General features: G+C 40.8%; 1 long non-coding RNA gene across 1 annotated transcript in view; it reads left to right on the forward strand.

Annotated features, from left to right (window-relative positions):
* The first annotated feature begins 876 nt into the window (after window positions 1-876).
* LOC125485395 overlaps window positions 877-21,265 on the forward strand; it is a 32,675-nt gene continuing 12,286 nt past the window's right edge. The window contains exon 1 of the long non-coding RNA XR_007264133.1: window positions 877-1,018. This is a non-coding gene — a long non-coding RNA (uncharacterized LOC125485395). The remainder of the gene's footprint in view (window positions 1,019-21,265) is intronic.

Raw genomic sequence — 21,265 nt, forward strand, 5'->3', positions numbered from 1 at the left:
TGGGAGGTGGGCAGGGAGGGGTGTGTTGTCAGTTTTGGGGGGGAATTCAGGTTGGCAGGTTGTGGTGGGTGTTGCATCCAGTGGAGAGCTGTCAAAGTCAGGCCAGGGGTTTGGGGATGTGGTGTTGGGTCTGGAGCTGAGTATCAAGTCTGGGAGGTTAAGCCAGTGGCCATAACGTGTCAGGACTGGGAGGTTCTGGCCAGCAGTGTTGGGCCTGGGGGTATCAAACTGACGGTTTCAGGTCTGCAGAGGGTCAGCCTGGAGGCAAAGGTAGGGCAGATCCTTTGAGTGTGCATGAAATCATGTTGGGTGGGGAGGTCCGGTCAGGGTTGGGGTGATGTGTAGATGAAGATGAAGGTGTAGGTGAAGAGTGAGTCTGGTATTTAAGTTAATAGTTACCTAGGAGTTTGACTGTGTTTTTAATTCTTTAATTTTTCGTGGGTAACTATTAGTTTAATTGTGTCAGAATCCTCCATCTTTAATGGACTCTATTGGAGTGTCTCAGAAACAGGAAAATTGCCTGTTGGAATCTTTCTGAGAAAGTGCCACACAGTCAACTGTGTCTTAGATTCATATTGTCTTATTCTGCAACTCCATTCTATGCTACAGAAGAGACTCTGTGGCTGTTGGAATATGCAGGTCAAGGTGTTTAAGTTACAATTGATCAATGTAGGCAACACATTTGTTTTAGGCTAAGTAAAATTCCATGGAATAGAGCAGTGACATAGTTAAAGAATGGTACAGCTAACATGTTCTGTTGCAGCAGACATTGGTTTAGACAGTTAATTGCAAATAATTGGTCATTGAGCATATGTTATAGGTTTTTTTTTATTCAAGTGAGGAGTTCTGATAGATTAATTGCTGTTCAAGGTCATTTAATGTTCCTCTATCTGTTACTTGTACAAACCCAACATTTGATCTTTGGAGTGGTTAATGAATGTACAATCTGGTGCTGATTATTTCTCAAAGATGCAGTGTACATCTCTGGGGAGTTGATGAACTGTGCTTAAAGTTGTATGTGAGTTGAGTTTTTAGCATATTTAACAACTCTTTTAATGTAGAATCTCTTTATAAAAATAGGTCATTATAATTTGTTCATCGATACATTTTGAATTCTAAGCTTCACAGCAGTTAGTAAATTTTAATTTGGTAAATGTTACTTTTATCTCAGCATAAATTAGAGACAGTTGTTGCAATTGTTTTAGTTTGGTTTCAGCCTCAACAATGATTTTAGTATAATTCTGGATATAGGTCCTGTTCTTTTGTGAGCTGGAATGTTAATCTAATACCAGAAAAAGTCACATTTGCAAATGTTATATGTTGGCTTTGTTGGGCAGCCCTCATGTTTGTTATTTGTATTTTAAATCTGTCCTTCTCAGCAGCAAGAGTTTTCTGAAGAAAGCACTTATTCAGAGGAGGAAAGGCTTAATATGTATTATCTTGTTGGGTAGCACACAGATTGGTTGCAAGCCAAACCAAATCACCAGCCAATGTGAGACAGAATAGAAGAAAGCAGGAGCAGATTTGGCTGGCTGGGTTGAGAGGTAGGTAACTATCTGAAAGGTGATATCCTCTCCTTACTCTGAGCTCAACAGAGAAGTCAACCTTTGAGACTGACTAAATAAAACCTAGAAGCAGACTGTAATTGTATAATGTAGTTCGGTAGATTTATCGAAGACTATGAGCTAAATGTTTGAAAATATTAAGGTGTTTGCTAACAGGTGTAGCATTGTAATTTTCTGTTATACGACATTCCAGTCCTGCAATCCACCCTGGAATATATAGCCACTGGCAGGAACATTGCAACAGCAAAATGACTGCCATTCAGATTCTAGGTCAAAAGATCAGCTTCACATTGGAAAGATTAATGCACTGGATACACTGACTAGTGGGTCACACGGTAGGCCACACTTTTCAAGGCATGCCTCCTCTCTTATTATCTGCTCTCCATTAGCTTGGGGAGTGATAAAATGTAGGCCCATGGAGTGACAGTCTGTTATTTGACGAGCAAATTTTGCTCTCTCTCGTGCTGCAACACCCTCCTTCCTTACAATCCCCCTTCAAACAGTAGCTTTTCCTCTTGGTCCTCAGTGTTGAGTGGCTTCCAGTCATCTCTTTGAGGACATTTAATGGCATTTACCACATAGTACAAATACATGGAGCAGGCATGCTGTATTCATTTGTATACGGGGGTCAGTAAGCTTAGATTGCAGGTTTGCAATACATCCTGATGCCAATGATTTGGGTTCAATTCCTGCACTAGCTGAAATTACCATGAAGGACTCTTCTTCTCAGTCAGTCTCCTGACCCAATGTATGGTGATTGTCAGTTTGAATCATCCTCCGTCATCTCTCTCTATTGAGAGAGCAGCCCTATGGTCCAGTATGACGATGGTCACGTTGCATTTACTTGTTTGTACCTCAAAATTGCAATTGAAACCATATGTGTGATGGGACTTTGATTAACATTATTTGAGCCCCCATCTGATTCAGACACTTTTTTTTGATGCTTGTTTAAAATTTTGCTGCAGTCCTCTCAAAGACAATGCAATTTTTAACTTTTCTAAATTAAATTGAAATGCTAAGAAATTATTCATCACTTAAACAAGAAATGATACAACAGAAGATTACACTCCAGAGAGAGCATCTAACATTGTTGCACTGTTACAGTAACTGTCTCAATGTAGAAGTGTAAAAGTGATCTTTCAAAAGTTCTCAGACAATTGGCACTAGACAGGATTGAGTATAGAAACAAACTGGTGATAATCCAATTTTAAGTGCCATATTGTCTCTGGTCATTAGACTAACTTCAAATTTTGTCCTCTTTTCTCAAGTTCATTGTGTAGGATTTTGTTAATTCAAAAAAACAAAATTAGCTAATTCAGCTCCATTGAGACAGTAACTGTAACACTGCAACAATATTAGATGCTTTCTCTGGAGTGTAACTTCTGTTGTATCATTTCTTGTTTAAGTGACGAATAACTTCCTAGCACTTCAATTTAAAATAAAAAAAAAATTGCATTTCCTTTAGAAGACTGCAACAATAGTTTAAACAAACAACAAAAAAAATAATCTTCTCGGTCTGTGTTTTTCTCAACCTGTAAACTTGAAATAATAGAAAAAATAGGTTTGGGACAACTTCCTTCAGTTTACTTCCACTTTTTGCCAGTTTTTCTTTACCATTTTTACTGTAATTAAAATAGTATTCTAGAGGCCTAGGCAATGCTCTGAGAAGATTGGCAACTGATGGGCTTCAAATTTAATTATTAAAAATCTGGAATTGAAATCTTGTCTCAGTAATAGTGGCCATTGATTTCAGAATCATGTGTGAAAACAGGGCCTTTGGCCCAACAAATCCACACTGACCCTGAGAGTATCCCACCCAGACCCATCCTCCTTTAACCCACCTGATCTACATCCCTGAACACTATGGGCAATTTAGCATGGCCAATCCACCTAGCCTGCACATCTTTGGACTGTGGGAGGAAACCCACGCAGACACCGGGACAATGTGCAAACTCCACACAGACAGTTGCCCAAGTGTGGAATCGAACCTGGGTCCCTGGCTCTGTGAGGCAACAGTGCTAACCACTGCGCCGCCAGGATTTGTTATAAAAATTTATCCAAGATTCCCCTCTTGGGAAGGAAATCTTCCACCCTTACTTTGTTGGACCTTCTTGTAACTCCAGCCTATAGCAACGTGGCCTACTTTTTGGGATGAGTAATAAATGTTGGCCTAGCTACCAACACTCGTATCCTGTGAAAGCATTAAAGAAAAGTAGTTCCAACCATTGATGGAACATTCCATGAATTAAGAAAAATAATGCTCTTGCTTTTATTGGTAAGTACATTGGTTTACTTCGTGGTCAAGTGATCACAGGCACAAAATTGGACACTCTAAATTGAAGAGACCATAAAGGCTCAGGGAAACCAGTTACAACCAGCCCAAGTCCTGAAGAAGGGTAATACCTGAAATGTTGACTTCTCCTTTCTTCCAGTTGCTGCCTGGCTTGCTGTGTTCTTCCAGCCTCCTGTTTGTTTACCAAGGATTATGTGCTGGAGAAGTCAGACTTTCTGGCACCTTGACTTCCTGAGGACATGTACTTTACACTTCCTGGCTGGGCACAGTGAAGGTTGTTGGCATAACCTGCTCATGACCTTATTGGCCAAAGGCTGCAGAACATTCAGGAAGGTCAAAGCTGAAAGGGATAAGAACATGCACCTGAAAGACTCAGTGGAGACTCACTGCAATACTCATTGTGGAAGATTGGTCGAAGTGTCCAAAGCATGGACAACATTGGAAAACTTAAGAAGTTGTCACAGAATATTGGCTCAAATTTTCCTGAGACTCGCATAACAGTAATGGTAGATCTATTGCAAACAAACTCCTGATTACAGCAAATGAGAAATGAAACAACAGAACAAGTGACTTGTTATTCACTTTGCATAGTCACCTTTAAAATGTAGAGGTAAGAAATTTGTGCACAGTTAAGTTCCAAAAGCAGCCGTTAAACTATTTTTTTCCATTCTCTGTGGAAACTTGTGTGCAAACTGGCTGTGACCTCTTCATTCATTGGATGTAAACTAATTAGGTATGTAAATATGCACCCTCCAGCAGCAGATGTCAGGTGCAACAAGTCTGAGACAATTTAATTGCCACCCTGTTGCTTGCAGTGCTGAGACCTTCTGGGATTTAAGCTACTTGCAATATATTTAAAGTCCAGCTGTGAATTAAGTCAAATGAGGTTCATGCAGATAAAAAAAGAAATTAGTGGGAATGCTGCCTCCAACTTGTGGGATTGATCACCATAGCTAACTTATACATTTATTCAAAGGAAGCCTCTTCCATCAATAAAGTCTGCTGTGTTATGAAATGGCATGCTCACTGTGGTGTATGTACAGTCTATAGCACCCTGCACCTGGGTGAAATCATCTATGTTGGTATAGCATGCTGCCTGAGCTGCAGCACTAATTTCATCCTGAGGAAATGAGGTGAAGGGGTGTGATTTGGCTCAAATTGCATCATTAACAGCCTTAATATATTTGTGGGAGTTGAGGATTAAGAGATACCACACGGATCCCCAGTGAAATAATTGCATTTAAAAATTAGTACAGCATTTAACTTGAGGGTCTGTATGATAGGTGAGCACCCACCATTGTTGGCACAGTTCAATGACAGTATCCTAGGATGTTCTGTTCATAGTAACACTATCCTTGTCTGGAGGAAATGGCAGTGAAGATGATAATCCCTTGGCCTCCTGTATGTAACTCCTGCACATTCCGAGGGGACTATGTGCTGAGACCTCTTCATGTGAAAAATGATCAGCAGCACTGGAGAATGTTGCAGGGCTTGCTGGCACATTTATTCCTCATCAACGTCTCAGTCCCTCTGTTGCACTGCAACCATGACATTGATGGTCTTTGCTGTGCTTGAACCCTATGAACCTGTGTAAGGAATAACCATACAGTTGCTTAGTAATGTGAGCTGTCGGCACTGTTATCACAAACAAACATATGCAGAGGGCCATGGAGGACTGTGATCGGGAAGGCCATGGAATGCTTCCACATGGACCTTTGAAATTGTGGATCTTATATGCACAGCACAAGCCATATCCTGCAAATATAATAGGAGGATTACTAAAACCTTGTCCCACAACATCAAAGGCAACATTTCATACAGCAGCATGTTCACGAAATCAGTTTAAGGGGAGAAAAAATAATCAGCTCCCTACCCTTGTGCAGATTGAGAGATATTGAATTGTCTTTGTGAAATGTGATTCACAAGTGACCCTTTAAAGGTCAACTTTGACTTTTGCTTCACAGATATGATTACGATCAATCGGTAATGACACATGACATAGCCGGGATTGCTTATGGCCAAATTTGAATTCATTGATGGGACCAGGATATCACTGGCTGGGCCAATGTTTACTGCTCGTTCCTTGTTGCCTTGGAGAAGGTGGAGATGAGCTGCTTTTTTGAACTGCTGCATTCTATTTGATGTAGGTAGACCCACAATGCTGTTAGGGAGGGAGTTCCAGGATTTTGGCCCATTAACATTGAAGGACATATGTTTCCAAGTCAAGGTGGTGAGTGAATTGCGGGGGTGGGTGGGGAAACTTAAAGTTGGTGGTGTTCCCTTACACCTGCTGTCCTTGTCCTTCTTGATGGCAATTGTCTGTCTGCAGTGCATCTTCTAAATGGCACGCATGTATGCTATTGTGCTTTGGTGGAGGGAGTGAATGATTGGAGGGAGTGTTGCCAACCAAGTGCACTGCTTTGCTCTGGATGGTTGCAAGCTTCTAAAGTGTTATTGGAGCTGCAGACAAGTGGGGGTAATGCTTGCACTCCTGACATTTGCTTTGTGGATGGTGGATACCATGGATAAAACAAAAATAGTCCAGTCGAGTTTTTGATCAACTGCAACCCCAGCATATTGATGGTGGAGTATTCAGTGATAGTAGTGCCATTGAATGTCAAGGGGCAATAGTTAAATTCTCTCTTGAAGAGCATTACCTGAGAATTGTCTGTCATGAATGTTACTTCCTCCTTATCAGTGCAAGCCTGGATATTGCCCAGGTTTTGCTTCATTTGAACACTGACTGCTATCTCGGAGGAGTCATGAAATGTGCTGAAAATTATACAATCTTCAAGGACCACTTCCATTTCTGACCTTATTATGAAGGGAATATTATTGATGAATCAACTGAAAATACTTGGTTCTAGGTCACTACCCTGAAGAACTCCTGCAGAGATATCTTAGAGCTGAGATCACTGGCCCCCAACAACCACAACCATTTTCCTTTGTACAAGATATGACTCCAGTCCCTGGTGAATTTCTCCCTGATTTTGATTGACTCCAGTTTTTCTAGAGCTCACAGTCAAATATGGCCTTGTCGAGAATAGTTACTCTTACCCCCCCTCTGGAATTCAGCTCTTTGTCCATGTTTGGACCAAAGCTGTAATGAAGTCAGGAGCTGACTGACCTTGTGGAGCCCAAACTAAGCAATGAGTAGGTTATTGCTGAGCAAATGCTGTTTAGTAACATTATTAATGACCCCTTTAACACTGAAATAATAAACAAGACTAGATGGATGGGATGGTATTTGGCCAGTTTGGATTTGCCTTGCTTTTTGTGAACCGTTGATACCAGGACAATGTTCCACACTTGTCTCTCAGATGGCATACTGTTACAGTTTGGTTAGGCGTGTGGCAAGTTCTAGAGCACAAGCCTTCTGGACTACTGCTGGAATATTGTTAAGGCCCATGGCTTTTGCCATATCCAGTGCCTTCAGCCATTTCTTAATATCATAGCCTGATTAACTTTCAAGGTATTTTCTGATAACATTTGTGTTGCATGTTTGTTGCTCTTGACATGATGTACTAATGTGTTTGCTAATTAAGACTTAATGAGAGGCTATTAAAAATTGCATTTTCCTGTCAAAAAAAAATTATTTTCTTCTAATATATTCAATCACTTCATTTCTTATGTTGCACTTAGGTGGCTTATCTCCTTTGTATAAACAAATTTATGAAATAGAAGTTAAATTAAAGAGGAATTCAAAAATTGCATCTTACAGGTCAGTTTTAAATGAAAATATCAGGATTTCTCTATGGAGAGACAGAAAATTCAATGACCAATGGCCATACTGTTTCTGATTCTCTGATAAGCTCACTGTAGCACACTTAATTAGAAATGAATGTTGTATGAGTTGCTAACAGTGAAACAGATGCACCTGGTGCTGAAATTTACAACAGGCATCACAAATCTCACCATTGCAGAATGTAGAAAATAGAACAGGCCCATTGGCCTGCCATGACTATGCTGACCATGATGCCATTGTAAACTAATCCCATCTGCTTGCACATGGTCTATATCCCTCTGTTCTCTGCCTAGTCACGTGTCTAAATGCCTCAAACTTCACTACAGTATCTGCTTCTACCACTCTGCCTGGTAATGCTTTCCAAGCACCCTCTGTCTAAGGAACTTGCCTCACACATCTCCTTTTAAAGCTTTTCCCTTCTTACCTTAAACCTCTGCTCCCTAGTATTTGACATTTCCAGCCTGGGGAAAATGACTCCAACTATCCACCCTATCCTTCCCTTCCAACTTTATATATTTCCATCAAGTCGCCCCTCAATCTCCAATGCTCTAGTGTAAACAATCCAAGTTTGTCCAATCTCTCCTTTATAGCTGTTATACTACAATCCGGGCAACAACCTGGTAAATCTCTTTTGCAGCCTCTCCAATGCCTCCGTATCCTTCCTGAGTGCAATGACTTGAACTGTACACAATACTCCAACTGTGGCCTGGCTAAAGTTCTTAACAGCTGCACCATGACTTGCCAACGTTTATACGCAATGCCTTAACTGATGAAGGCAAGCATGTCGTATGCCTTCTTTGCCATCTTATTCACTTGTGTTGCCACTTTCAGGGAGCTATGGACTTGACTCCAAGATCTCCATGTGTATCAATACTCCTAAGAGTCCTGCGATTTAAGTGTATACTTTCCTCTTGCATTTGACATCCCAAAATACATCACCTCGCACTTGTCCAGAATAACTCCATCTGCCATTTCTCTGCCTCGCTGATCTATATTCTGCCATATCCTTTGGTAGAGTTGTGGATTGTGAGGAGGTTATCAATGTTCTAGTTATCTGCAATATTACTAATCAGACCACCTGCATTTTCATCCAAACTTTGTTAATATATATTTGTTAATATATAAAGTAGTACCATTTTAAAGACAGTCATATCATTTACAGATCCTTGTCACAAAAACAGATCAAAAGAATCAGAAAAGATATACATCTCATGTGAACTGTCAAATCACTTTTGCCATCAATGTCTCACAAAAAATGTTGTTATTGCAAAAGCTGGGGAGTATCTCTTGTTTTGTGGGTTACAAAGTAAAACCACTTATTTTCTTTAATGGAACTTTCTGAAACCAGATCAGAACTCCACATTTTCATCTAAAACACTTATATTTCTGTTACAAACAACAGATGGCCCAGTACTGATGCTTGCAGACACCAATTGGTCATGGACCTCCAGTCAGAAAAACACCCCTCCACCAAGCTGATTTTGTTCCAATTTGCCAACTTACTGTGGATCCTATGTTTGTCACTGCCTCAAAAAGTTCAATAAAGTTTGAGACAAACCTCTTCCCCACCCCCCGACATAAAACCATGTTGACTTTCCTGAATGAATCCATTCTTTTCCATTGTCTACCTCAGCAAAATTAAAACTCAGCAACAGTCCATTTTCCTCCAAACTCTTAGCCAATTGATTTCCTGAAATAAAATATTCTTAGTTCCCACCACCTAATTATTCAGCTCTAGAAGATTTCAGACGAAAAGAAAATTCCCAATCTAAACTTAACTGGCTACTTCCCAATCACTCCATAAGTCTCAGGTGGCATAGATATTTTATGTATGAATTTTCTTTTAAATCATTAGCATGTGGCAGTCTGTCAGACTTTGATTTAACTCCTTTTAGAAACAAAGTCATTAGAGCACTTCTACTTCTCTCTGGTGAAACTTCACATGCATCCCACTGATTTCTGTGCTCAATCATATTTCTGATGACATTTTATGTTAGGCCATTTCTTCAAATAGAGCATTCAAGTCTCCCTAATCCCCTGTCCTTAAATATAAATTGCACATTTTTGTAAAACCTCCCACTCTATTCTAATTAAAAATCTTCAAATGAAGGAATTTAGTGGAGTTCTGATCTGGTTTCAGAAAGTTCCATTAAAGAAAATAAGTGGTTTTACTTTGTAACCCACAAAATGAGAGATACTCCCCAGCTTTTGCAATAACAAAATTTTTTGTGAGGCATTGATGGCAAAGTTGATTTGACAGTTCATATGAGATGTATATCTTTTCTGATTCTTTTGATCTGTTTTTGTGACAAGGATCTGTAAATAATATGACTGTCTTTAAAATGGTACTACTTTATATATTAACAAAGTTTGGATTTGTACTGATTTATCAAAGGCCAACTACATTTAGTGCTTTTCTGTTCCATTTGCTAATTGCCAAAATTCATTTCTATAAGAGCTGGTGTTCAGTGTCTGCAACAGCTCAGATAATTATGAACAGATTGCATTTTATCAGCACTCTAACAAGGTTGACTTATCTTTTGAGGAAGGGACTGCAAAAAATTGCCTGGATAGAAAAATATATCTGTTGTTTCTGTCTTAGAAGAACAGTTCCAAACTGCATAACCAGCTTTAGACACTGATGTAGAAATGTCAGCAGCAATGCCATAGAATAGTTACTGACTGATATGTCTGTACGTGTCGGAGAAAGACAATTTTGACAGAATGTTTTGCTCTTTAATCCTAATGCTTTTTGTTTTATTCAAGTCAAAATCATACAACTCAACAAGGGTGTTGCAACAGAAAAGTAAAAAGGAAGGGTTATGAGAGACTCCAGAATTGTTCATAATTATACCAATTAATAGAAGGGGAGGAATTCACCTTTCAGCCATCTGCTTAGTACGGCTAAAATAGGCATTAGTCCTCTGAATTTGACATTCATTGAGCATTTCAAGAGTGCCAAATACCATTTTAAATCAAGCACTCTCTTATACAAAAATATAGATGTAAGTGGGAGTCTCCTTAAGGATCCTTCCACTGGAATCAACTTTTTGATTTGTCCATCCACAATTCAATCTGCTAACCCTGGACTATGAAAGGTTGGAAAAGCGGCTGTATAAACTGAACTTCGGTTAACTAGTGAGTCAACGTGCTGGTAGACATAATTTCAGCTGGGTTAGCTGCTACCGTTAACTACAAATATTGTTCCAAATTATTTTTTGGAGATGCAGAATAAATCTGCATTTGGGCTTTTATACATAATTACTCTGCCACTATGAGTATGCTACCTTGTCTGTCTTGTTCATTCTTCTTAAGGAAGAAGAACAGGTTACAATGTTCGGAGAAGCAGGTGTAAAAGGTAAACCCTACAAGGACTTACATGACTACGATGTTTTGCCTCCATTTAAGTGTATCCAATTGTTCTAATACCAACAAGAAGAAAAGGAATATGTTTGCTGAATTGTTAGGATTGCATTGATGAAAGGTGTATGATGTGTATTTGGATGTTGTTTACTTTTGTGAAAAGAAAACAAGGTCAGAAAATCGTTTCTGAAAATGTGACATGTTCAGTATGGTTCAACGGGCAATTTCTGTATGCCCCTGGAATGTTAATGGAAGATTTTGTTTATACTGTTTACCACAGGAATAAACATTGAAAATCATTAGGTTACATTTGGTTTAGAATAATCAAAGATTGATTTTAGCTAATAAAAACCAAGAGATTGAAAGTTTTGAAGGAGATCTGAGTTGGGTCCAAAGCAAATATAGCTTTGTACCTTCTTTATTACTAGATCCTTATGTTGTTTGCTGAAGACACAGGACAGTTGACATTTCAGCTGTTCACTTAGTGGTTAGAAGCAACAGCTTGGAGCTAAATGGCAGGAGAGATTAGGTATCTTTCTGTTCTTAGTTACTTCACTGCAGAGAGAGTGAGAACAATGCTCTATTTTGCTGTTTGGAGACCTTCTGGCTCTCTATTGTTCACACCTAAGTTGGGCATCTACCCAGTAGCCAGGAAACTGCTGTCATACTGATGACTCCTGGCCCACATACCTGGTCCTAACTGAAAACCCAATCAACAGTCTGTCTCTAGTTGAAGCTTATTATGAACACACCCATGGTATTCTTAGGGCTCGAACCTCCATCCCTACTGCTTGAATGAAGCAACATTGTAAAAACAACTCGTAATGAGTACCAGTAACTTGGTTATAAAAGTGCAGTAATTCCTTCCAGCCTTTAGTTTAAAGCAGTTCTTTTCCCATTTTGGTCCATAATCCAAAATAAAGAAAAATAAAAAGATGTGGTCTCTATGCTAACCAGACCATGAGCTCATAGGAGTTTTACTTTAGTACAGATAGTCAGATAATTAAATATTTTTTGTACTACAGCTATGCACCACCTTTACATTATGAGTATTCACCTCTTCAGCCATCTCTGACCAGTGCTTGGCTTGAATTCTATATTTGGGAGCTGGAACAGGACAGTTTCCTCCCTGATAGCTTCCTCTGCATGGACTTCCTTTGCATTTCTAAATTCCTGGCTCTCTTCCCTGTTTCAATTTTCAAGTTCAAACACGCAGCATAAGCAAAGTACACAACCCTTTTGGAGAGGCTGTCTTCCTTTGAGTGCTATGGCCTTACATGGCTTTTCATGCTCCTACCTCACACGCACTTAAACTCAGGAAGCAAAGAGTTTTGTCTTCCGTGCTAAATGATGTACAAATCTGATTTTAGTCTTTGCCTGTTATCCTGTTCATGCATAAGCACAGTGGTATCCCTTAGTATTTATTAGTATTTCATACTCATTTTGGATCAGTTTGAATTTCTTGGCATAAATGAAGAAATAAGTGATTTATTATGCAAGCATGCAATCAAAATCCTTGTTTGTCTTCGGGCCGATTTTTTAAATCTGTAAAACTATTGCCAAGGACATTTGAAAACTTTTTCATTAGCCCGATCAGCAACACCATGGACTGGTGATAATTCAAGTCTTAAAAACTCTAGTAACAAATCATGTAGCATAATCAGTGAAAGCTATTAGCTAACAAATTAAATGATTGGAAATTCAAACACCAAGACATGGAATTCTGGATGTATACTACAGATTTGATTTGTGAGTGAAAATTCCCAAATCTCAAATATACTGGTGTCACAGTGTGTTAATAATTATGATATCATAACATTATAATGTTAGTATCTGGAAACCAGATGAGCTTTCTTGCATTTGAAAGGGATATGAAGGTAATGGTTTGAGATGCTACGTACACGTTATTCACATTTTCATGTCACTCTTACTTCCTTGTGCATGAGGCTGTGGCAGAAGGAACAAGGCATTTTTATTCAGAAATAGCACAGACCCAGTAAATCTTATATACATTTTAACGGTTTTTTTTTTTAGCTGCTATGGGTATTGATTTTAACATTAATATGACATCTGATTCTGATACAACAAATGTTGTCTTTGGAAACTATCAGGATTGTTACATTTTCCACCTACAGAGTTTTGATAATCTGTCATGAAGGCCATGTGATGGTGAGGGCTCACTGCCTAACGTTGTGATCTTTGGACTATTTTTGCCTCAACCACAACAGCAACAATAACATCAAATATATCGCACATTTTTACGAGCAATCTTTGAAACATTTCAAAAATAAGTTTTTTTTTTTTTTTAATAATGTACAGTAAACTTGCAGATGTATCACTGCAGCTTCCTAATATTGATCAATTCAGTTGAATATGTTGGAGCTGAAAATATTACAGGATATCTCTGAATGGCATTTATCGCAGGTCATGTTATTCAGCAGGTATCTCATAATGTTTTGATATCTTAACTTTGTTTAAACATGCTTAATTATCTATTATCTTATCATAATCAATTTTATATATTTTGAAGCAGCTTGAAATAACTTGAAATTAATGAAAATATTGACAACTGATCTGATTTAACAGATACTATCTAGAAATATTTTAATATATCAAGTAGTCTTTAGAGTTATCTTTTCAAAGGATTCTCAGTTTGTTTGAGCATAAGCCAAAATATACAAACAATCATAAATATTCTTATTGGTATTTACCATTTCAATCTATCTTTTAAAAGTAGCATGGAAATGAAATATGGTAATGTTATTCAGTTGCCTCCAAACAACACTTTGGGCCCTGATTTTTATGTAAAATCTGGAAGGGTAGGGAACAGAAATGTTATCATAGAATCCCTTTAGTGTGGAAGCAGGCCATTCAGCCCATCAAATCCACACTGACCCTCCAAAGAGCATCCAACACAGACCCAACCCATCCCTGTAACCCTACATTTATCACGGCTAATCCACCTAACTTGCACATTCCTGGACACTATGGGCAATCCACCTAATCTGCACATGTTTGAATTGTGGGAGGAAACTGGGGCACCTGGAGGAATCTCACGCAGTCACTGGGAGATTGTGCAAACTCCATACAGACAGTTGCCTGAGGCTGGAACTGAACCCAGGTCCCTGGTGCTGTGAGGCACTGGGGCTAACCAATGAACCACCGTGCTGCCGGGCCACTTTTCACTTCTTCATGTACCAGAATTTCTACCTTCCAACAGCAGTCAGTTTCAAGATTCCAAGCAAATAAACAATGTCATTGAGCTTATTCCCTCCATTTGGGTACCACCCGCATTTAATGCTCCAGTAAGTAACTCCAGCGAATTTGTGCTTTTAAGAGTACAACATTCCTCCAGATTGATGTTTGGGGCGAGGTTGGCAGCACAAAGCTGGAATGAGAAGATCTGTTGCCCTTTGAAAGGTTTCCTGCTAAAATCTGGAGCTGAAATCAGCTAACTAGGGTTCATCCAGGGTTGATTTTCAAATTTCATCTCTGTCCAAGTTGTTAATTACACAGATGTTGGGGAAGAAAGTCCACAGAGAATGCTATACTTGATGTAATTTGAAGCACTATCCCTTCATGGCTTTATTCACAGGCCTACCAAAAATCCGTGGTCAATAGAAATTTCACACATAAGTCTGTGTTCTCTTGGGCTGTTGCCTGATAATCATTAATTTTGTGTATGTACGAAGCGTTTGTTTTTTTTTATCATTTCCTTTACCGATTCCTTTTCAATGCTGACAGACTTGCCAGTAATGGATGGCTTCTGGGCTTAAATACAAATGATTCTGACTCAGGAATTATAGTTTAATTTAAGAAAAAGAACACCTGGAACACATCAGTCTACATATCATTCAAAAATATTTACCACATAGTTACCTTTTGCATTGAGCATTAATAGTTTGTTATGCAACATGTGAATATATTCATTTACACAGTCCCTCAGGATCTTTCATTAAAGGAGGAGCAATCGAATCTTTCTCCTGTGCATTGTGTTTTTTTTATTGGTCTTCTACTCGCTGAATGTTGGAACACTGCTCTCATTCTCTTTCCTGGTCTTCAACTTATCAAATATCAAGTATTGAAATGCATTTATCTCAAAATTATTTTGGATTCCTGTGGAGCTGTTATTTCATCATTTATAATTTCTTTAATATGGTAAGAGTAGATTGTTTCTAGTTCCATCATTCAATTGTAAATTCCTCTTCACAACTCCCAACCATCACCACTTACTTTGAAAAGATTCATTCAAAAGTTATACCCTGTCCACTTTGGCTTTCAAAGGTATCTCATGTAAATAAACAACTTAAATGTACATGGCACCCCTTACAACTTCAGAACATTCCAAAATTTTATACACCAATGAATTATGGTCATCAAAGCATGAATACAGTATCAGGTAAGGATGCAGCAAATGTACTTTGACTCTGAGTATTCCAAAAGACAACATTAATGGCTAGTCATAAAGTTACCAAAACCCTGTAGGAGTCTTGTCCAAATTATTTACATAGTGGGAAATACTTGTGGTGCAGTAGCAGTGTCCTTGCCTCTGGGCTCGGGGTTCCAGATTGAAGTCCCATTTCAGGAACTGATAGCCATTGAAGGTACATTCAGAAAGTGACCAAAAAGGGTTATCAGCCTGTATATCCTTGCAGTTTGTCTGATGGTGGGTGTTCAAAGCAGAAGCAATTCTTTGTCGGACATATTCACTGGCAAATGGAACTTGATTTATTTAGGATATCTGGACAGCCTGGAGTTGGGACCTGATTTTGTGTAAAATCTGGATGGGTAGGGAACAAATGTTATTGTAGAATACCTACAGCATGGAAGCAGGCCATTCAGCCCATCAAGTCCACACTGACCCTCCAAAGAGCCAAAGGGTCTATTTCCATGCTGTCCAGTTCTGTGACTTTATGACCCTCTACTGCTCAAGATAATGGCACACTACTGTAGCACCTTGCCATGCATTAACATGGATAACACTAATAGAAATAGACTCTGGTGCCATTTTAGGGTTTTGTACTTCGAGAGAGAGAGAATAGGAGATGACTGATGATGTTTTTAGTAGCCTACGGACAATTTCTGCCTAGATCCACATGGGAAGAATAATGGACTTATTCGACTATTGTCCATTTTCTGGGAAGAGTTAGACGTTTCAGGGAGGGGGGATATCTCGAACAAAAGGATCTATGGTAAACAAATTCATTTAGACGGGGATCTGTAAAATTCCCTGAGTGGCCTTCCTACTGCACCCTATGTACCCCAAACTCTGTGCAGTTTTATGGTGGGACAGGTGAGGCCTGGGCCAATCTTCCCACCTGTTGAGGTTCTTCTTGTAATGCTAACTGGAGTGAGAGACAGTAGAATGGCCTTCAGTTGTCTTTTATTCAGAGAACTTGCTGTTACATCCTTTTGAGCCGAGTCTATTGCATGGAGTAGACGTGGCCTTCTTATACAATATTGTAACAGATATTTGTGTACAGCATTTTTACAGTTATCGGTTCCTTATTATGATCAATGGATATCCTTTTTACAGAGTACTGAGCCTATTGTAGTTCTTTTACACAGTTAGCATCTATCTCCACAAAGAACTGATATCATAGAAGGGGAATTGATTATATAAAACTACTATTTTTGCACTGTAACCATTAAAGACTTTATAACTCTGATCTTATTCACTCCCCTTTTTAACCTTTTCCTGCATTGTAGGTTTCCACTGGACCCCACAACTCCCCCCCTTTGATTCTGTCACAACTACTGACAGAAGTAGGAAGTAAAAGGCTAAATGTATGAGCCCAACAGCTTTGGAGATGATTTCAGACTGTTCATTAATGGGCACTTGTACCAATTGCTGAATACATGCAGGGCAGCGTTGCAAACAAATATAGAGCACAAAGATAATTACTAAATAATTGTGCCTTGCCCCGCTCCAGAGGGTATTTTCAGGGGGATATTTGAGTTTGTTGACTTCCTTGCAGATATGGTCCGTGAGGTCAGTAGTCTCTTCTGAATTATCAGGGATGTCTAGCACTATAGAGTTTTGTAGGGCCAATGTGTGGAAAGTGACCATTTCAGCGGTAATTTTATCTAGGGCCTGGGTCATATCATTGACTGCTTGTTCCAGTATAGATTAGAGAAACTGAATTTCTCAGAAGGATTTATAAGTGCCATAAGGCCAGGACCAGAAGGCTTTAAATTTGTCAATCTTAGTAATAGATCATCGGTGGAATGACAGGGACGACAAGTAAGAAGCATGCCACTTGAATGGTACTACGTAGGCTAGGTAACATGACCTGGTCCATGCTGGGAGTAACCATGCACATGCCTTGTGACTGCAAACAAAATAGGACCCATAATACGCAGTGAACTGTGCAATCATCTCTGGGTACTATTGTTGTTTCCAGGTGCCATTGCTGGTGCAGTTAGCAAAGGTCAGCAGGCTGTTGGAGCCCTGTGTGAGGATGTTGGCATTGGAAGACCCCTTAGTCAGAAAGACTGGGAGATTTTCCCCAGGAGGGCATTGTAATATTGCAAGCATCTCTCTCACCTACTAGGTGCCCATTCCGAGTGAGACAGATGGTAGTATCCGGTTGCCCTGCCGCTGTGGTGTAGGTCATGACAACAAAAGGGGGAGTGTGAGAGTAGTTCTAGTTGGGCTGATATTATTCTGCAAAGGCAGTCAGATTGTACCCCACAGATTTCCATTGGGCCCTATCTTTATCTGTATTTACCCGTCATTCCTGTAACCCCACCCTGAGCTGTTCTCAGCACCCATTCAGCTACCTCCGAGGTTCTAAACCGAATGGGGCACAAAGGGATGTCCCCCTGGAATTGGTCAGGATGTGGGAACAGACCCAGCACTTGGACACATTGTTCTTGGCTGCATAAGTGTAAGACAGATATAAGAACGTTTTAACATTCAATTCTCTTTTCGCAATGCAATTGTTGTTAACGTAACTGACATTAATCAAAACAAGTCCCAAAACCAACTGCTTCATGCTGAGCTGTTATACAGTATTCGCTTTACGTCTGATGTGTGGATCCAGGCTTTCTTCCCTATGACCTTGACTGTTGCTTGTGTGGTTAGCAGGACTTGGTAGGGACCTTCCCACTTGGAGCCGAGAGGGTCTTTTTGTATTTTCTTCCCGTAGCCCCTGGCACTCTGGTCTATGTCGTGTCCTCCATCAGGGTCATTTCCTCCGCCGACCCCCAGGCTGCAGCCTCCTGTTGGGAAGCAGAACTGACAACTGTGGTTAGGCCTTGGTAGTACCTGAGCAAGGAGCCACTGAGTAAATTATAGTCAGTGATTCTGGGCAGGGACATAGGTCGCCTTGTGATGACCTCATATGGACTTTGCACTTGAAGGTTGATACCTCTTGGGGCAGCTGAATAGCATTAAGTAAGTTGTGGACTTCACTTCTAATTTTAATGGGTGTTCCAGTTGCTGAAAGAAACCCTTTTCTTCTGCCATAAGGGGCCAAAGTCATGGGCCACTCTAAAAGTATATCTAGAGTCCATGTAACTATTAGCTGTCTTTCCCTCCACTAGCTTACATGCCTCCAGCAGAGCTCTTAATTCAGCCTGCTATGCTGATGTACCAGGTGGGCGGCTACAATGGCCAAGAGTTTCATGTGGTGTTGTTTCCACCCACCCAGCTCTACAGATCCCATTTTCCACAAAGGAGGGCCCATCCATAAAAAGGATCAGGTCTGGATTCTGCAAAGGGTTCCTCTGGTGGCTTTAAGCTACTGCAACATTTCAACACAATCGTGCACCCCCTCCTCCCCATTTTCATCCAACGAGACAAGCAACAGTGTCACTGGGTAAGCAGGACTGGCGCGGACTAGGTGAATATTAGAGGCCTCTAAGAGGACTGTCCAGTGGGTCCACCGGTCAGCAGTAACATGAGAGTCATGATTCATGGAGAGCAGGGCGTGGACAGTGTGAGGGCATTTGACAACTGACTTTTGGTCAAGGAGTGGTTACCCTAACAGTGCAACAAGTAGTTTCCTTAGCCCGTAAGCTACTTCCCCCATCTCGGAGCCACAGGATCCAAGCGAGCAGAGTAGTATCTGATGGGACGTTGCCTATCCTCATGCTCTTGGGTTAGAATGGCTTTCATGTGGCCATCTCACTCATGGACATCGAGAGTAAAGGGGCAACCGTTGCCAAGGGTACCCAAAGCCGGGGCAGAACAAAGAGCAGACTTAAGAGACGGGAACGCAGAGCACTGTTCGTGGGAAAGAATAACCGAGTCCTGAGAGCCTTTAGAACTCTTAAGGAGATCAGTGAGAGGCTGCGTGAGTTGAGAATAACTGTCAATCCAAGATCTATTAAAATTACAAAGGCCCAAAAAGGATCTTAGGTTTCAGACAGTGGTGGGCTCTTTCACTGAATTCTGTCCTGTGTAATTTCGTGTTTGCTGGAGGAGATTTTCTGTCCCAGATAGATGACCTCATCCAGCACAAGTTGGGCTTTCTTACGGTTGGCTTTGTGATCTCTAGAATGTAAGTGGTCAAGGAGGGTGTGGAGACCCTGTTTGAGTTGCTCCACTTAGGGAGTGGCCACCAGGATGTCATCGACATATTGGATAGGAGTAGAGCCCATAGGAGGGAGCTCCCGTGGATGTTGCTATAGAGGGACATGCAAAATAGCCGGACTGCTGTGAAAACCCTGGGTCAGGTATCTCCAGGTGTATTGCTGGCACTGAATAGTGAAGGCAAACCAGGGCTGTACCTCCAGGGTGAGGGGAACCGACTAAATTCCATTTGCCACATCGATAATGGAGAAAAATTTGTTGTCGGTGAGGGGCCATTAAAAATAATGGATGGGTCAGCCACAAGTGAAGCTTTCGGATTTATACATTGATTGGCTTTACGATAGTCAACATTCCATTGCCAGGAGCTGTCTGGTTTCTTAATGGCCCAAACAGGACTATTAGATGAGTTGTGGGTTTTGACCAGGACCTCCTGCTGTTCCAGCTGTTGGACGACGGGGTGAACACCAGCAATAGAGGCCAGGCTGATGGGGTTTTGCTTGGTGCAAGGGGGAGCAACCCATGTAAAGGTAACGTGGGCATTTGCAAAAGGCCACAGTCATTCTTCAGATTTAGCCCAGATGGGGTGATCATGCCATTCTTCAAGGGACACTGTCAGGTGAAGCAGGTATAGCGGCCATCATTAAAATAGATAGATGAGCTTATCTGTGTAAGGACTTCCGTTGCAAAGAGGGCCAGTTGGACCAGGCCGACCCACAAGGGGACGAGGACAGTCTTTCGCATGCGGAATTTGTCCCCACCAGTGCCAATGGCTGTTCTAACCTTTCCTTCCAAAGGTAAATGAGGTGCTTCAGTCAAAGCAAGACATGTCAGTTCAGGACCTTGTGTCTAGGAGACCATCAATTTCTCTGTTGCCCACCCCCACTTGTACTTAGCAGCCATCACTTCATTCTTCTAAGGCTGCACACAGAGGGGGCAAGAAGGAGGGGGAGAGTGGCTCTAGTTTTTTGAGAGATCCATCAGCTGTTTCAGCTGATCACTGGAGCAGTCTTTAAGTTGTTCCAGCAACATCAACTGATCCTTCAATGTCAGGGAATTCCAACCAGATGGATTTTGGGCAGGGGCACCCCCCTCCTTGCCCATTTGGAGGTCCTCCCTTCTCTCTGCAATTCTTCCCCCAGTGGCCATCACGGCTGCATTTAAAACAACATCTGGGGCATTTATCAGGATTATTCTCAGGTTTGGGGGTGGGGGGGCACGTGCTGCCGCTGGCAGGACATGCCATTTGGATTTTGTATCCCTTTCCAAGCGACTGGCTCCATTTAACCAAGAAAGCTAAATCATATCTGGACTCATACTCCCAGTCTCTATCTTGTAGTTTAAGCATTTTGGCAAGTTCAGGCTTCAAGCCAGCTACAAAGGCCGCTTTGAGGGGAGGGTGGGCTTGCCCCTCTACTTCCTCTGGGGTGTTTTTGTGGTCCAAGCCCGAATGTTCAATCCAGGTATCAATAAATCTTTCAGCAAAATCTCTCACATCCTCAGAGCCATTTTTGTGGCAAGATGATATTTTTGTCAGTTTTAGGCAACGATACTCATGTAGCCAATCGTGGAGGGCTTCCTATCCCTTATCCAGATCTTGGCCATTTTGTCCCAGCCTGTCCTTTACCTTTCTAAGTAACCTTGCTCCAGTGGACTCTACTATGGCTTTAAGAATTTGGACCCCATCTAACAGATGGCAATAGCAAATGTTTTTGAGTTTCTCCAATTCTGACCGGGTCTTGTGTCCTCTCTTTCTTGGTTGT

Source organism: Rhincodon typus, chromosome 18 (assembly GCF_021869965.1).
Source record: "Rhincodon typus isolate 14 chromosome 18, sRhiTyp1.1, whole genome shotgun sequence".
NCBI lineage: Eukaryota > Metazoa > Chordata > Chondrichthyes > Orectolobiformes > Rhincodontidae > Rhincodon > Rhincodon typus.